The sequence below is a fragment of the Lampetra fluviatilis genome, chromosome 22, assembly GCF_964198595.1.
Source record: "Lampetra fluviatilis chromosome 22, kcLamFluv1.1, whole genome shotgun sequence".
Lineage (NCBI taxonomy): Eukaryota > Metazoa > Chordata > Hyperoartia > Petromyzontiformes > Petromyzontidae > Lampetra > Lampetra fluviatilis.
Window position 1 is genome coordinate 11,607,791 of NC_136296.1, and position 19,172 is coordinate 11,626,962.

Below are 19,172 nucleotides of genomic sequence, written 5' to 3' on the forward strand. Positions count from 1 at the left end.
TGGTTTGCTACGCAGGGGAACACGTGGTTTGCTACGCAGGGGAACACGTGGTTTGCTATGTAGTGAAACACGTGGTTTGCTACGCAGGGGAACACATGGTTTGCTACACAGGGGAACACGTGGTTTGCTACGCAGTGAAACACGTGGGTTGCTACGCAGGGGAACACGTGGTTTGCGGGCAGCTGTAGTGGGACACGCTGCAGATGGGACCTGTGGCAGTCATTGGCTTGCGATGATAGAGGTCGCGCTCTGTACGCGACGCGATAAGAACCCGGGTGCCGTGCGGTGTGCGCGGCGAGGGCGGCCTGGGGGGGGGGGTCACGTGCAAACCATTCCCGGTCACACTCGCGCCGCACAGCAGGAAGAAGCTGGGGGGTTCGACTTCCGACTCGGCGACTTTCTGCGTGGTGGATTGTTCCGTAGTTTACGGAATTGAATGTCGGTGTGTAGTTGATATGTTTGTATGGATGTGCTCCCCGTGTTCTGCAGGATGTGAGAGTTCGTCGAGCTGGTATATGGCGAGTGGAAGTGTAGCGGTCAGCGCGCTGCGCTACGAACCCGGCAACCCGAGTTCGATTCCCGCTCATGGCCAACACCGGTGACATATATATGAACCGGTCCTGGGCCTCCCCTAGGTCGACTCAGCCTCAAATGAGTACTGTACCTGGTGCAAGGTGCTGCTCGCTAACAGCACTTGCCCCAACAGTCAGTTACAGGCTACACGGGGGATCTTTGTCTTGGGTGTTTGCATGTTCTCGCCCAGTTCTGAATTGGTTCCCTCCGGTTTCTCAGATGTCATCCCTACCACAAGCAAACAACCCACAATGCTGGTAAGTTACCGACAATTTACCGCAGCAACAGCAACAGCATTGCCCCCTTGACCGCGAACACGTGGCAGAGACCCTCCTGAAAGTAGTCTCGAGACTCGGTGAGGCTCTGCTTGGGTAAACAAGCGAAATAAACACATTCCTGCGGTGGGAGCTGGCAGGAACGTTGGGTTGCTCGGTCAATGGCCAGGGTCAACGGCGGCGTGGTGTATTCCGCAAATATGGCCGACTGTGAGGGTGGGCACAAGCCGGCGTGAGTAGGTTAAACGTTGATTTTTATAAGGGCACCACGGGTGACCAGCCCCTCCCCACCCCTCCCACCCCCCACCCAGCCCCTCCCCACCCCTCCCACCCCCCACCCAGCCCCACCCTCCCTACCCAGCCCCTCCCCACCCTCCCCTCCCCACCCTCCCTTCTCCACCCAGCCCCACCCCTCCCATTTTTGGATGCACGACGGACGGACGGACACAATAATCCCCTATGGGCTGGTGTAACCAGGAGGTTCCTACCAGTATAATTCTTGTTCCAGCTCTTCACCACCACCACCACCACGGTGATGATGTTTAGGCTGCTGCTGCTGTACTTAGACGACGGTGATGTTGCTCATGACGACAACGACGACAACGATGATGATGGTGGTGGTGGTGGTTATTCCAGTCACAACAATGGTGTTGTTGCTGCTGTGCTGCCGGGAATGATGACGACGACGTTTCTCACGACGTCGCCTTCATCGATGACTCAGCAGCAGCTGCTGCTGCTGAGTCTCCTGATTAATATTTCGTGGAGTTGTGGCTATTACTACCGACGATGCATCAGCAGCAGCTGATGCTAGTGAGGGTTACATCCGTTCCTGTGGGTTATGATGGTGATGCAGCTGCCGACGATGTAGCTGATGCTGCGAACGATGGGAATATTTATTTATTACTGGAGGAATCCGATGAGCTGCAAAGCTCTTTTTCACAGGTGTACAATAGGGACACGGGGGGATCAGAACGTTCCGACAACAAATACGAATACAACGACTCGATGGAAGTGCAGAGTAGAGGAAAGGAAAATAAATCGCTGAAACAAAACATGCGAATAAAACGAAACAGTTTTTGTTTTGTATTTTACCAGGCAAACCCCACCGAGCCATTGGCCTCTGATTCAGAAGTCACCTGGCCACACAATTGACAACCGCTCAACGGTGGTGGCCTGCGTCGTCACGTGGATATTAGCAGCAGCCCCAGCAGCAGCTGCAGCAGTAGTAGCAGCCCCAGCAGCAACAACAGCAGCATCAGCAGCAACATCAGCAACCGCAGCAGCTGCCCCAGCAGCAGCAGCAATAGCAGCAACAGCAGCAGCAACAGCAGCAACATCAGCAACAGCAGCAGCTGCCCCAGCAGCAGCAGCAGCAGCAATAGCAGCAACAGCAGGAGCAACAGCAGCAGCAACAGCAACAACAGCAGCATCAGCAGCAGCATCAGCAGCAACAGCAGCAACAGCAGCAGCAGCTGCCCCAGAAGCAGTAGCAACAGCAACAACAGCAGCAGCAGCAGCAGCAACAGCAGCCCCAGCAGCAGCAGCAGCCCCAGCAGCAGCAGCAACAGCAGCAGCAGCAACAGCAGCAGCAACAGCAACAGCAGCAACAGCAGCAGCAGCAACAGCAGCAGCAGCAGCTGCCCCAACAGCAGCTGCCCCAGCAGCAGCAGCAGCAACAACAGCAACAACAGCAGCTGCCCCAGCAACAGCCCCAGCAGCAACAGCAGCAACAGCAGCAGCAGCAACAGCAGCAGCAACAGCAGCAACAGCAGCAGCAACAGCAGCAACAGCAGCAGCAGCAGCAACAGCAGCAGCAGCTGCCCCAACAGCAGCTGCCCCAGCAGCAGCAGCAACAACAGCAACTGCCCCAGCAGCAGCAGCAGCTGCCCCAGCAGCAGCAATAGCAGCAGCAGCAGTCGTGGGGTTACGTCGACGTCAGCCTGAAGGAGCGAGGCACGCCCGCGTCACTCGTTGTTGCGCAATCGTGAGTGACGAACGTCACGGATAACGCGAAACCATAGCCCCGCCCCCCTTCCCGTCACAAGACATCTGGACCACCATGTCCAGGCTGATCCAGTTGTAGATACCCCGCTGATTGCCGTGGTGTCAGGAGTGGTCTCAGCACATTTGACAGTGGGTCTTGCGAGCCTAAAGGTCGTCGGTTCGATGCAACCTCCCGATCACTTCCCTGAAGCAGCTTCTCTCCTCTTGATTCCTCCTCCTTGGCCCTCTGGTTTATTTATGTTTTTATTTTCTAACGAATAGCACATTGAGTTCTCAAATGGCGGCCTGGTAAATGTAATATATCAAAATTATAATTTATTATGCTTCTGTTATTCGGTTTCAAAACCAGAAGCAACTATGACATCACAGTTCCTGCATGGCATCATACAACTGCCATGCTTATTTGCAACATGCAAATGACATGATAATTGGTTCTTTACCCTTCTATCTGGCAACAAAACTGACACCTTTTTTACAAGGAGTAGCAACAGCAGAAGGGTAAAGAACCAATTATCATATTTTTACTGGCAAATGAGGTTCCCATAATGCAAATGACATGTTAACGTGCCTCGAGGTTGACAGACTGACTTCAATTGTACAACCTTTTTTGTCAATTCAATACTGGATGAAGGCCTCTCTCCCCTGCCACGTTTATCGCGGGGGTTGTTTGACCATACTTCACCCCGCCGGTCAGCACAGCTTTAGTGAAATGGTTCGCCCAGGGAGGCAGGGACTGCGTTCAAGACATCACACGCCGCTGACGTTCGCCACCGCCCGGAATCGAACTCCAGGCGTCCCCGGTTTGACTGCGGCAACGCGCTACCCGTTACACTGCCACTCCCCGCAGAAGCTCGAGCAAGACGGAGCGTACGAAGGAGCGAACGACAGAGAAGGGACGCACAAAGGAAACGAACAAAGTGTTGATAAAGCTGTGACCATGACTCACCACAACCCATTGAGTCGCGGCGGGGGGTGATTCATACCATGCGTCATATTCCAATCCATCCGCCACACGTGAGCTGTGGATGCCCCGAGTTGTGAGCCCAGTTAAATAACTCATTGTTCCGTTGTTGCCAAGTTTGACTTGTCAGATGGCCTGGGTCCCGATGGGGCGACTTCGTGTTGTCTAACCGCACACACGACGACTGCCGGGAAATCAAAAACAGACTTGCCTCTCTGCTCATTACGAGAGCTACAAATGTGGAATTTGTGACCACATGTTCCCATCCCACTCTCTGGCCAAATAATAATGTCAACTTTGTACCGCGGCGCGCCACCGCACTGCGTTCGCTCGCTCTCACACACAGCGAGAGAGAGAGACACAGCATGACTCGGAGGGGCGAGGAGGAGGAATCACAAACAAGCGGGAAAGGGCAGCTTGTGCAAGAACGGATCAAAACGTGTGGTGCTTGCTGTGCAATCCGTCAAATAATAATCAAAGGCACGAGCGCAATCGTGACTGAGCGACTGGCTGATCCGATGGCGTTGATGTGATGATGTTCGTGAAGGGCTCGAGAGCAGAGCATTTGTCACAGGCAAAGTGGATTTGTACGGACGTGTGTTGTACTTCTTTCGCACCGTATGTAGCCAACCGTGCTAATCGGAGGTGCGGGGGAAGGACCAGCAAACCAAACGCAGTGTATGTAAAGCCTGAAGTCTTTCGTTGTTTCACTTCTTGCCTTTAGTATTCGTAAATACGCCGTCCCCGTCGTCGGCGGACCAAGTAATTCGCTGTGACGCTAAATCTAAGAGTTTGCAAGCCCCATGTTTTGGGGGGGGGGGCGAGCAGGAGAATGAGCACGCACTTTCAAACACTAAAGGAGACGCAACGTGCACCCTCGAAATGATGCGCGTGGCGCTGCGTCGGCAGTGCCGCACAAACGACAACAGCGCTTCATACTTTCGTCAATAGCACCGTGGCCCTAAACGGTTTTCGTTTTTTTCTTTATAAAACAGACGACGTTTCAGGTCATGGCCCTTCTTCGTAGGCAGAGAGAGAGAGGTGAATGCTCTCTCGCCTTCGTTGACCGGTCTGCTATGTCTACTGGGCATCTGTGAAAAAGAGCTTTATTGCTCATCGGATTTTTCCAGTATAAATACATATTCTGATTCTGCTGAAGAAAGGGCTTCGACCGAAAGGTCACCGATATGCACTCTGTGGTCTTGACCTTCCAGGGCACGGGTTGAGTTTTAGTGCGCTTACTCTCACGCCGGGAACAATGCACCTGAGCAGATGTATCCACCCTCTCCTGTCGGGTTTTCAGTGAAGTTGAAAAACTCGTCTGGCACGGAAAGCAGTGAACAATTGCAGGTCACGTGTGGACGTGGACAGGACTGTCATCATTCACAGCACCTTTGTTACTCCACAATGCCGCGTGTGTGTGGGTCGTAGGGGAGTTGTTTTACCATACCTCATAATAATAATAATAATACTTTGCTCATTAATCAAGGAAATCCACACTGAGTCGTACAGGGCTCTTTTTAAATCCTTTATATTAAGTTCACTTGCTTGCTTGCTTGCGCGCTTACGACCGTGCAAATCTTTCGGTCGTTTTTTAACCCACTTCCCGTGATCCAATCGAGCTGACATTTTGCACACAGACTCGTTGTGCGTGACAATTTATTTTCGTGAAAATTTTTTTCCAAAATTTCCCACTTTTTTGAAGAATTTTTTTTTTCATATTTAATTTAAAATATCAATGTGATAAAAATGAAACTCTTACTCAAGAAAAACAGAAATGAATAATAAAATAGAACCGATGCCACGCATATAAAGGATTTATAGTGAAAAACTTTGTTTTTACGGGTTAATATTTTCAGCAGGGTCCTGCCGCTACATTGTGTTTTGACTTAACGAAGACGTTTTCAGCCAATGAATGACGCGTGTCTTGCTACGCAAGTGGGGAGGGAGCCGGAGCACCCGCAGAGAAAAGCCACGCGCGCGAGGAGGGCAACACTCCGTACCCCGAACAGATGGACACGGGATGGCGATTAGTCCACTCGCTGTACCGCCCTCTGCCGGCGAGCCAGGGTACGGCGCCGCGACGCTCACGGGAGTTTTGGGTGAAGACCTCCCCCGAGCCGTCGCCGTACTCCCACGGTCCTGCGAACCGACCTATCGAGAGCCGGCACGCGAGAGCTGATTTCATCGCTCCATCGCTGCGGTGGACGTACTCTCCTGGCTGCCGCTCCGTCATTGTTATTGCTACTCCTGCGGGGTTTCCCCCCCGCGCGCGATGCGCCAGTTGTAGTAGATGCGTTCCTAAAACAAGGCGAAACCGAACGAGGAGACAGCTGGCTGCCTCGTAGCGCACACCGTACCCACACAGAGTACGCACAATGCACACGGTACACATACATTACACACACGCGGTATACACAGTACACATAGGACACACACACAGTACACAAACAACTAATTTCTTTGGAACTACTTTTTGTGTTTAGTTTGTTGTCGTTCACCGCGCGCACCTCCGAAGATCGCCGTTGACCAACGTACGGTGCGAAAGAAGTTTGACGCACTTGACGTCCCACGTCCGACCGCATGGCCACGCGCGAGCGAATTCGATCTGCGTGTGGAGGAGTTTGTCGCCGCATACGTGCGGACCCGCACAGGATTGCGATTTGCGCTTCTCGGAAACTTCGAGAGCCACTCGCTGGGCCCCCCCCCTCTTCGCCATGCAGAGGAAGTGAAGCTGCCCCCCGGTGCCGTACTCTCGAGCGCACGGTACGCACAGACGCACAGGCAGACAGTCCAGCCTCCTTCCTCTTCACCACCGCTTCGCCCCAACTCGGATCCAAAAATAATAATTCCACAATTCAAAGGGATAAAAAAAACCCCACTCCTCGTGTGCCGCGTGACCCGAAAGGTTCGTGCCGCTGTGCCTGGGGGCCCCTTGCGGCGTCACCCTCTTGAGTTACCAAACCCACCGCTTGACGTTTTACAAGGTCCCTGGAAGGTGATTGTGCAGTTGAACTTGTGCGTCTCCGTTTGTGTGTGTGGTGGTGTAGCGGTTAGCGCGCTGCGCTATGAACCCGGCGACCCGGGTTCGATTTCCACTCACGGCCAACACCAGTGACGGTTATTTGAACCGGTCCCGGGCCTTCCCCTAGGTCGACTCAGACTCAAATGAGTATTTGGTGTGGTGTGTAAACATCGCCACTGGGGAGACAACGGCGGTCGAGCGTGGTGCTGGCCACCCACCCCGTCGTGTACCGTTTCGGCCTTCATAGGTGCTCGCAAACAGCACTTGCCCCTACAGTCTGTTAAGGCTATACGGGGGATCTTTGCTTTTTTGTGTACACGTCTCGGTCAACCCATGGCAGCTGCTGGGTCTGCCCCGTGGCCTCCTGCCAGCGAGGCCTTCCTGACACTTCGCGAGCATCTCAACGTGCACCTAGCCTGGCACAAGTGCCGTGGTGGCGCCACCGCCAACTTCGTGGTGAACGGCGGTTGTTGTTGGCTTCTGCTGGTGATGCCACGCGGTCCGGCAGAGCAGTCAATCCGTAGAGGCCCCAATGAGTGCTGCGCGTTATACAGCCTCGGCGACAACGCGGGGGGTAATAAACCTGCGACCAACGCAGGGAGAGTGAATGGTTATACATTAACCCTGAAGTAGAGGCCCTCGCCCGCACAGCAGGGGATATAGGTCGGAGTGCGATTGTGGGGAGCGGTGGCGCAGTGGTTAGCAACTCATACCGTGTCCACTCATACGGGTCCACCCCCGTGTTCTTGTACAGGGGAATTGAGTTTTCAGGTCCATACGGCGTACAGCCGTTTCAATACGGGCACAAAATTGTGTCCATTTGTTTGTGTTTCACCTTTGTGATGGGACTTTGTGGGATGAACGTTGAGATTTATATGGGGCACGTGGTGACCAATAAGGTCCGAATGGGTCTGTAATAAGGTAGGGTACTGATAAGGGGTATACAGCTGTGACAACCCTGCGCTACGAACCCAGCCAACCTGTTCGAATTCCCGCTCAGGGCCAACATCGGTGACGAAGATCTGAGGCTTTGTCTAAATATCAACGCGGGGCGGGTGGGGGACAGAGGCGGCGAGGCGTGGAGTTAGCCACTCTGCATCGCCCCTCGTGCGGTGTAGGCGCCCTTCATAGGCGCAAGCCGACAGCGGCACTCACTCCCAGCAGTCTATTAAAGTCTATTTTGGGGGGCATCTCTTGTCTTTGTTTAGTGTAACGCGTCCCACGCACGATGGAAGGAGGGGGGGGGGGTCATGCGCTCAGACGCGACTCGAGCACCCACCCGGCCCCGACTCACCCAAAAGAAAACACCAAGTAACTAAACAACAACGATTCAGAGTCAGTGGGCTAAGAGCCACATAGGTGAGCGACCATAATTCCATCGCGATGAGCGATGCCGCTCCTGAAGGGCGTAATTGTTTAATGATCGACCCCCCCCCCAACCATTCCACTGGTCTCTCTCTCTCTGTCTGATGACAGCCAACGAGGCGGACGCCCGTGACTGCAGAGTTCATAATGACTCACAGTCGTCAATAAGTGAGCGTGATGTCCCGGCGCGCACGAGCAACAAGGCGGTGCTTGTGTGCAGTTTGCAGCGCTGTGCTTCAGCTTGTTGTCTTTCTCCCGCGGCTCCCATTAGCGCGGCAGGCTACGTACGATGGGAAATAAGTTCAACTATACATACGTCTCGATTTAAAGCTTTCGTGACGGCAGGGATTCATCTTCTTGATTCTTTCGGTAAAGTCACGTAGAAGGGAAATAATAAAGTAATACAATAAAACATAATAAAAAATTATTGTTTTATTTTTATTATTTCATTAAAACATAATACAATTTGTATTATGTTTAATTTTTATTATTTCCCTTTTATGTGACTTTACCGAAAGAACCAAGAAGATATACATACGTCGGTGGTGGAAATTCTATATTCCCACGATGGGGGTGCGTGTCTTCCTGTAGGATAGCGGCTGTAGACTAATTTATCCAGGGAAGCCTCAAGGCGTCTGATGACTTCCTCTTTCTCCAGGAGGCTCCGACACTGGGATGTTTGCCCACGAATGCTGAGTGTACACTCCTTCTGTGAATCCACAGCTTGGACGATGACCTGCAAACGGTTACCACTCACCACTGATCTTAGCCGTGGCCCGGTTTGTAATTCGGGGTCACTGGGTCCAAAATACAGTGTGCTAACGACTGCGCCACCGCTCCAACTCGCTCACACACACACGGGTATTCAGGAAATTATATTACTGATAGGACCTCCTGGTTACACCAGCACACAGGGGATTATTGTGCCCGTCCGTCGTGCAGGAAGGGGCTGAGTGGGGAGGGTGGGGCTGGGTGGGGGGTGGGAGGAGTGGGGCTGGGTGGGGAGGGGCTGGTCATCCCGTGGTGCCCTTATAAAACTCAACGTTTAACCTACTCATGCCGGCTTGTGCCCGCCCTCACAGTCGGGCATATTTGCGGAATACACCACGCCGCCGTTGACCCTGGCCATTGACCGAGCAACCCAACGTTCCTACCAGCTCCCTCCGCAGGAATGTGTTAAATATAACTCCCTGGCATAGTCTATTTTCCCAAAGTTCTTATACAATAAAAAAGGTACCTGGCCACAAACGACAGCTCAAACTAGTGTCTTATCACGTGGAAATGTATTACAGCCAAATACTCTAAACGCGTGTTTCTAAACGTGGAGGGAAAACCCGGAGGACGCAGAGACAAAAATCCACGCTACCACAGGGAGAGAGACACGCATACTCCAAAAAGACAGCAGCAGGCATCGTCAGGGTCGGGGTCGGGATCGAACCCACGACCTCCTGTATACCAGGCGAGGTAGCTACTGAGAGAGCGATGGCTCCATGTCTTCCAGAAGAGAGCATCCCAAGACGAAATACGTGCTTTGGCATCGGTGCATGGGAGACGTGTAGAGGCTTGGAGATTTAAAAACAAATCTAGGTTTCTCTCTTCATCATTAATTCATCATCGTCATTGTGCTTGTTTACCCAGCAAAGACTGCGTCTCACGACATGTTTTTCCAAGAGGATCCTTCCAAGTTTTCGCAGCCCGGTGGTCGATGCTGCTCCGTGTTCCCATTTGAAAACCAATTTCTTTCGAACTGCAGTTTGCGTGTTTGTGCCTGTTGTTCTTCCCCGCCCGCGCCTCCGAATTAGCACGGCCGTTCACGTACGGTGCGAAAGAAGTTCGACACGTACACACATGCATTTATAAGTTTTAAAATTGGACCTTGACGTCGGCACACAGCGGGCCGACTCTTGCGAATGTCGTCACGGGATCTTTAACACCCCCCCTCCCGTGAAGCAGACCGCTCGTAATATAAGAAGTTATCTTCGTTACTGTGGTGTTTGCAAATGGGTCACCATTACTGTATATCCAGCTAGCCTACGAATAGCTCTGACGAAAGGTCACGCACGCTTGTATACAAAGTACTGTATACGGTAGATATGTTAAACAGTAACACTGATAACCTACCCCTCTGCAAAGGTTATCACGCCCGAATTAACTTTTATTGGCCGCAAAAATAAATGGGAACCATTAACGTGGTACCAATGTTGTTGTTGTTGTACCTCTGTGTCCAAGGGACTATTAATCACACAGCGTGTTAGTTCGGTATACCGGCCACTGCTCTCTGCCTCTGAGCAAATCGCCGGGAGTGTGTCAAGCCATCTGATATTTGGCCTACTTCTTGCACACTGGCCAGATTGCAACTAAACTATGAAAAACAATAGGGTTTTGCCCTTTTTCAGGCAATAAAACAGGTGTTAAGATGATCAAACACCGTTTTCAAGGAATCAAGTCTGCATTAACCACAGGTACATGTGGTGAACATGCAAACAAACATGGTCTGGTAATATATTTTCTTGCAAAAGGTATTTATTTGGTGTTTGAACATCTTAACACTAGTTTTATTGCCAGAAAGAGTAAAACGTATTCTTATTTTTCATACTTTGATGCTGGCAAAAAAGTCCTATAAGAAAAACTAAACTACGTTGTATTTTACGGGGTAAGGCCCACTGGGTTATGTAGCCCTTTTTCAGAAGCAACCTGGCCATAAATGACAGCTCAACGATGTGGCTTATCACGTGAACATTTATAGCAGCCGAATACTCTAAGCGCATGCTCATTCTAAATATGGAGGGAAAAATCGTAGGACCCGGAGAAAAATCCACACGACCACGGAGAGAGAGAGACACACACACAACATCCAAATATGCGGGCGTCAGGGTCGGGATCGAACCGACGACCTCCTGTACACCAGGCGAGGTAGTGAATCTTGATTTGAAGCTTTCGTGACTGCAGGAATCCATACTCTTTGGTTCTTTCGGTAAAGTCACGTAGGTAGAAAAATAATAGATCACGACGTTTCGATCGCAACACAAGCCATCGTCATCAGGTGGGACAACCAAAGCAGAGAAAAAACTGCAGTCCCACCTGATGACGATTGCTTGTGTTGCGATCGAAACGTCGTGATCTATTATTTTTCTACCTACGTGACTTTTCCGAAAGAACCAAAGCGTATGAGGTAGTTAATCTTTATAAGATGTGTGAGTACTCATCCTTTAACTCCTCTAACACTGTGTGGTGTTACCCATTTATATTGCCTGGGTGGTCAGAGGCGGCGAAGGTTGCATTTAATACATTTGCCCCCATTGTTTCAGCTGCCGCGTGGGGAGTTCGAATCGAGCCGTCGTCCTCATGATTTTAATCTCGGCGTGCTGATTAACCATCACACCGCGGCAGCATATCCCAATACAGTCGTACACAATGGTGTGGTCAACAGACGGAAGAGATTCGACAAAGCCCGCAGCAGACAGAGACTCCACCGTGGCATTGACTTCGTCACGATTTCTGCTGATTATTGCCAGCCGGGTGCTATTGGAAGCTTGCGAGTTCATATCCTATAGAATTGAAGCTTTCGTGACCGCAGAAATTACTATACTCATTGGCTTTTTCCACCGGATGATGATGTGTTGCGTTCGAAACGTCGTGATTTATTTTAATTTAATTTAATTTTATTTCTACATACGTGACTTTACCGAAAAAAACAATGAGTATACTTCATATCCTGTTCCGGGGGTCGACTCAGCCCATCATCTCTCCGGGGACGATACAATAAGCACCACTTTGTAGGGAAATCAACAGCTGGGTTATCCTGTGGAGTGATCGATCCGTGCCACGAGAACGGGGGATTTCCACCACTCGGCTCAGGGCTGTAAACGGGAGATGACCAACCGCATCGATGCTCCATCATGTGAGCAAGACATCACTTTGATAGCGATTTTTTATTTTTTATTTTACTTGGCGGTGAAGAGTTGTGGCGCAATGCGACCTGGACACACGGTAAACGGACATCGTCTCCCTCCACGTGGCTTGTGTTCTCTGCGCACACCATGCGCCCACAAATAGCTGAGGCAGCTTTGATTTGGCAGATTGCGCTGTTTGTAAGGATGGCAGCCGATAAGCAGAGCCTATTTGATTGCGTTTGTACGTAAGAAGTTGGTACAGAGGGAAAGCAAACAAAACAGCTGACATCCGTAGTGGCGTTTGTTCAAATGCGTTCACGCACGACACAAAACAATCATGAGCGGCCATGTGGAGAATATAAGTAACAGAACTGACAAGCAGGCAAATGTGTCTGTCTCTCCACGTAAAATATAAATGCCCTTTTTTTTACAGAATCCAAAAATAAAAAAGCTATTTTTGTACGCGGAGAGAAGATTGATATATGTTGACAAACGATTGCTCAATCTTTGTGTTATTGACACAAACGTGTGTAGACAACACAGGGTTGCCACCTGTTCTGGTTTTCCCAGGGTCATCCTCTTTGTGTGCTAACAGTTCTGGGAAACGCGTAAGCCTTCCCACACCACGTCGCAGGACGCGCTGTTCTCACCGCTTCTGGCAATGCGAGATATTTTTCGATTCAAAGCTTTCGTGACTGCAGGGATTCATATTCTTGGTTCTTTCGGTAAAGTCACGTAGAAGGGAAATAATACAACTAAAGCATAACGTCGTGAGAATTTTATTGTTTTATTTTTTATTAATTTATTATTTCCCTTCTACGTGACTTTACCGAAAGAACCAAGAATACGCGAGATATTCTTCTGACATTTTTATTCTCTCGACGCGTCCCTGGGTTTCCACTGAAACTCAAGAGGCGCCAACCGGAACGAACACACACACAGACACCACACTCACGTGTGCTGAGCAAGAGATTTTGCTGAACTGCACCAAGGGGTAGTGCCGCGAAAAAGAAAACCCCCTATAACCTATGACAACAACAACAACCTGTTGTGCATAGTGGCCGCCTATCCAAGCGCCGTCTCCGCTCAAATCTGCTGAGCTTCCGAGACCCGATGAGGGCGGGCGAGAGCATTCCGGACGATGTCGTTCACCGGCCCTCCACGCTTCATATCCGACGGCATTTGCCGTGCCTCCGTTTGGTTTTCGACTCTCTTGTCTTCCTCATAAGGGTGTATTTTAGACATATTTTGACACTTAATTTTCTTGTTGAGAAATATATTTTATTTCTCATTTTGCCCCGTGTCCCCTTTTTTTTAACCCGGATCTCCTCCCAATGTATTTTCACACCGTTTGGAAAATAAATGATTAATTGTCCGCCAACGTGTATAGCATAAACGCACACTACTGCCATTGTTACTCTCACAATCACTTGAATACGTATACTGTACGTAGATTGTTTTCGAACGGAATAACGACAACGCCACAACAAAGCCACGTGGTGGGATTGTATCGGCCGTCTCGCAGCGCCGATAATTATCTGTGTGTTAGTGTAAAATGTGTAGCGCAACGACAAACTACAGAACCTTATACTGGTAGGAACCTCCTGGTTACACCAGCCCACAGGGGATTATTGTGTCCGTCGTGCAGGGAGGAGCTGGTGGGGAGGGAAGGGCTGGGTGGGGAGGGGAGGGTGGGGAGGGGCTGGGTGTGGAGGGGAGGGTGGGGAGGGGTGGGGAGGGAGGGGCTGGTCACCCCGTGGTGCCCTTATGAAACTCAACGTTTAACCTACTCACGCCGGCTTGTGCCCGCCCTCAGTCTGGCATATTTGCGGAATACACCACGCCGCCGTTGACCCTGGCCATTGACCGAGCAACCCAACGTTCCTACCAGCTCCCTCCGCAGGAATGTGTTTTATTGTCTGTGGATATCTGTGTTAGTGTAAAATGTGTAGCGCAACTACAAACTACATAACCCCTCTTATCTGCAACTCTCTTGCTCGCAACTCTTTATTATTTTTGTTATCCGCGAAAGCTGCAGGGGCGGTGGAAAGGCCATGCAGTCAGTTATCTGCGCTCCTACACTTCCCGATTACACTGCGTCCGATTATTCGCATTTTCTCCTCTCCCCCATTTAAGGAGCAACATCCTGTAATCCGCAACATTCCCTCGGATAAATGAAGTTCAATCGATACATTCAAAACAATATTTTGTTGATAAGTGGGGTACATTTAATTACAACATCGTAGATATTATCCGCGATGTTTGTACCCCCCTCCCCCCCCGTTTAGTGAAAGTGGCACGGCCCATTCAGGAGTGACAGATTCAGCAACCAAACATCTCCCCCCGACACACGAAGTGGCACATCCCACACATAATAGTCAACACGTGGGTGCCCTTATAGGGCCGGCTGTCTAGGGGCGTGTGCAAGCGATTAAGGGCGGCTAGGTTTTATCGGGGAGTGTGTTTTAACTTATGGAACAGCCACCCAGATTTGCTCTCGCATAATTTGACAATTACCTTTGCCACGTCCACCTCCCCTCCAGCTGGCTCCACTCACGGGGCTGTGCCGAGGCTCACCCGACCGAGACGCGTAACGTTCGCACATTGTCTGCGATCCTTCTCGCCGCGGCGAACGTTCAAACAGAAACGTGTTGTTACCAGGTCGAACGGCCTCGAGAGGGGTGGTGGGGGGGTAGGAACGAGCGCTGAGAACAAAAGCGTCGACCAAAACCTGGGTTCCAATCGCCGTGTTCGTCCTTCCCCCGACGACGATACAAGCCAGGTCTCGTTAATGCTACTTGGCGTGCCGACGAACATTTCTCCCGAGCAGAGCGTGTTGGAAAGCACGCTGCCCCCCCCGCCCCCCCCCCCCCCGTGACGTGCACAACAACAAAGGCTACTTCTCTGGTGTCACGGCAGTCATTCGACGAAACATCCTTCCACGACCCATTCTGCGACACCGTGATTTTCTCACGACGCAACGCCGGTGTTGGCACAATCTATTATAGTTTTTTTTTAAATCCTTTATATTAAGTTCGCTTGCTTGCTTAGGACCGTGCAAATCTTTCGGTCGTTTTTTAACCCACTTCCCGTGATCCAATCGAGCTGACATTTTCCACACAGACTCGTTGTGCGTGACAATTAATGTTCGTGAACATTTTTTTGCAAAATTTTACACTTTTTAGGACAAAAATATTATATTTAATTACCAATTGCTTAATGCTGCCATGCAATCATCTGACCCATAGGTGGCAGCCATCTCAAGCCAGAGGACGAGAGGACTCTAGCCGCCACGCATATAAAGGATGTATAGTGAAAAACTTTGTTTTTACGGGTTATACTTATTACAAACCTCATTCTCCCCTCCTCCCCTACCGACTTCCTCCACGAAAACATTCGATCTGCAACTCCTTGTTAGGGTTGGTCACTTCATTGGAAACGAGTGTCGTCCCCACCTCCTCCACCCGTGGGATGGAGCCAGCGCGAGACGCGTGATTGCGTCGGGGTCCGACGCGGCTTCGTTCTCGTGTGCCGCAGAGTTTCTCGCTCCAACCATCTGTGCGGTGGCATTTGATTTCTTTGGCAGGGTTTGTGCCACAGTGGGGAGGACGTTACAAGAATGTGTTGCTCAGCCGGCTCCCACTTGGTGGTCCCCCCCCCCGCCCGCTCCTCAAGTGTTGATATCCTGCCAGCCCTAATAAACCTTTGATATACAAACTCCGGCGTTTTCAAGTAAGACAACATCACCCGTGATTACATTCCCACATTCATGACTTTGGGGTGGAACTGTGGCGGAGTGGTTCGCACATATCGCGATGAAACCTTCGTTTGAATCCTGACCACGTGCTTGTGTGTGCAGACAATGGGACACTGAAGACACCAATGATCAATATCAACTTTCAATACAGTTTGGAAACTTACTTTGTAATTATTTTATTTCTTAAATGTTTTCATTCCCTCCCCCCCCCCATAGTTGTATCCTGATTGTGCTATCGGCGTCGTCACAAGACTCAATATCAGTTGGGATCTTGTGCAGAATCATGCAACACTTCTTGTTAGAGAACAGCCCATAGAAGAAGATATCACAAAGCTAACTCTGACATCCCTTTAAGCCACTTAATCCACACAATAAGGGGGAGAACTTGTTTCTCCTCGCCCTACACATGGAAGTAGTTTGTGGCATGACAACCCAATGTGTTTTTCTCAGAGCTGGAATGTAGCCGAACGTGCAAAACCACATCTAATGACGAGATTACGCATTAATGTGACCGGCGCTAAGACCATCGAACTCATGACACTTGAGAGCCCAGCTTCATCACAAACAGCTGCATGGATTCGAACCCAGGTTCTCAGGGATGCTGGCTCCGTGCTCTGACCCACCTGCTACTCTTTGGAAAACTTGATGTCCCATGCTGGTAGTCTCTCTAGCCAAGTCTGGCTTTTAAGATTTCAGTTTGCTGCTGCTGCTGTTGTTGTTTTAGCGTTCCAGTGGCAGGTGCGGCCTTATAAGAATGGCTTAAGGAATGATTTATGGGTTTTTTTTCTTTCCCCATTTCGCTTGCATCATTATCTCGCTCCAACTCAGTTGCGCTCTGCGAAAGAACAGGAGGCAATCGCCATCGCATGTGGGTGAACATGGACGTCACACTTGCCAACGCCACTGATCTTAGAGATAGGCTTGCCAATGTGGAACCTTTCTAACCGCGCACCAATGTTCGAAGCAAAAAAAGCGTTGTAAATAGTTTTGAATATCGATAGACTTCCGCATAAAGCGGTTGTGTTCACAAGCACGATATATACGCAATGCACAAGTTCGTGTGTGGCTTATGATTGATATTCGAGGGCAGTACTGCAGGTGTCAGGTTGCATATTCATAAGGCTAAGTCGGTGTACATCACTGGTATAATGAATGCATGAATGCATACACACGTGTGTGTAAATGTGTAAGGCTATATGGGGATACTTTCTTTCCTTTCTAAGCGTGAAATGAAATACATGCGTCGGTACATTCATGACGTACAGAGCGAGTTTGTGTAATTGTATGGGAAGCGGTGCTACAACACATGACGACGTGAGTTTGAGTCCCTGTCACTGTCAGTGGCGAGTAGTAACGAAACTGGGCATGGGCCTCACCTAGGTCGACTCAGTCTTAAATGAGTATACATCGTGCAGCGTGAAAACATGAACATTGGACAAAGGCGGACAGGCATTGTGTCGGTCACACCACTCCCTCATTCACCAACTCTCAAAGCAATTCAATAGGCACATCACATCCATCAAACAATGGAATGCTTGCTCTTCAGCCACCAAATATGAGATATTAATCTACTGCCGGATGTCCTCGTCCAAGCCACCTCCAACTCTTACGATCCTGCGATGCAACAATCCATCAATCACCTGCACGTGAGCTAATGTTTATAGCGAGACTTACGTACGAGTGGAAAGTATGGGTGCGGTTGGATTGGAGGTTGTTGATAAAGCGCTGAGCTTATGAGCTCCCTCCTCTAAAGCGACCGTGGTCAATGCTGCTCGACAGAGCGGAAGAGATGACATAATTCCGAGTGAAGTGCTACGAGTGCACAGAATTCTAAAGGCATGAGGTGTCCAGGTGACTCAGGGGATCAGCAGAGGGGCAGGGCACCGAGCCGTTGTCTGCGGATTGGGGTCCTAGGATGGAAAGCGTATTATACTGGTAGGAACCACCTGGATCCACCAGCCCACAGGGGATTATTGTGTCCGTCCGTCGTGCAGGGAGGTGCTGGGTGGGGAGGGGCTGGGTGGAGGGTGTGAGGAGTGGGGAGGTGCTGGTCATCCCGTGGTGCCCTTATAAAACTCAACGTTTAACCTACTCACGCCGGCTTGTGCCCGCCCTCACAGTCGGGCATATTTGCGGAATACACCACGCCGCCGTTGACCCTGGCCATTGACCGAGCAACCCAACGTTCCTACCAGCTCCCTCCGCAGGACAATGTGTTTACTCTTTTTTCCGATTACATGCTCTCCCGGGTAATACATACGATCTCCCCACAGCAACAAATGATCCTGACTATTCATGGTGATTGGTTCCCCTTACATATTTTTGCACCCCCTTATTTTGGTGTAACAAAGTGTTTTTTTGTTGTTGCGCATAAGTCTATAACCAAGTAATTTCCAAACATATTTGTGAAACAGCTGCTCGGTTTTCTTTCAGGATAGTTTAAAGTTTCTCATACAATGTTGGGGCCAAACGCCGTCCTCGATAATCTCGCCCTGGACCTCTAATCCTCATCCCGGGGTACAAATAAGTCAGGAGGCAAAATGTTTGCCGAATATTGGAATTTATATTTCAGCCGCCGGTTATCACTCCAGGTTCTCAAATTGTAGCCAGCTGACGGTCCTGGCACGATCGCCAATGACTACAAACTAAATAAAACCTCCACATACATTTTGGTTAATCACGTAGTTTGGCACATTTTTAGCTGTGAAATGAAATTAAAAAAAACCCCATTTAGTTTGCCTGCCACGCAATAACAAATCTCTGTAGTAGCAGGGCATGTGGGGGGGTACATCCCCCCCGAGTGTGAATAACTTTTTAAAAAATCTAATATTCCTTTCAAAAATTCCTTTCCACTTTTGGAATATTCCAGCATCTCCCTAATCACTCTGTATGTATCAGAGCATGAGGGAGATGCACCACCTAGTGTAGACGAAAGGCAATGTCACCCTTCAGAGCTTATTTTGTGTAAAACTTGTAAATACTAATTCCGGTTGGCCCTCCGATGAGTTGTAAAGTTTTACCGTGTGTTGTTCGGCACGAAGACTACACATGCGGGGAGCTTCCTGAGGAATTGAACATTAGAAAGTAAACATTTTCAGATCCTTTTTTTTTCAGATCCTGAGGAAGCTCCCAGCACGTGCAGAAAAACATCGGACATCGCACCAAACAACACACAGCAGAACCCCAATAACATATCGTAGAAATACAGCACAAGCGTGAATATCAACACAGTGAAAATTCATGTCTCATGACTTCAGATTTCAATTCAGATACAATTTTATAAAATATTATTATAAAAGTATACAAGGAGCAAATCATG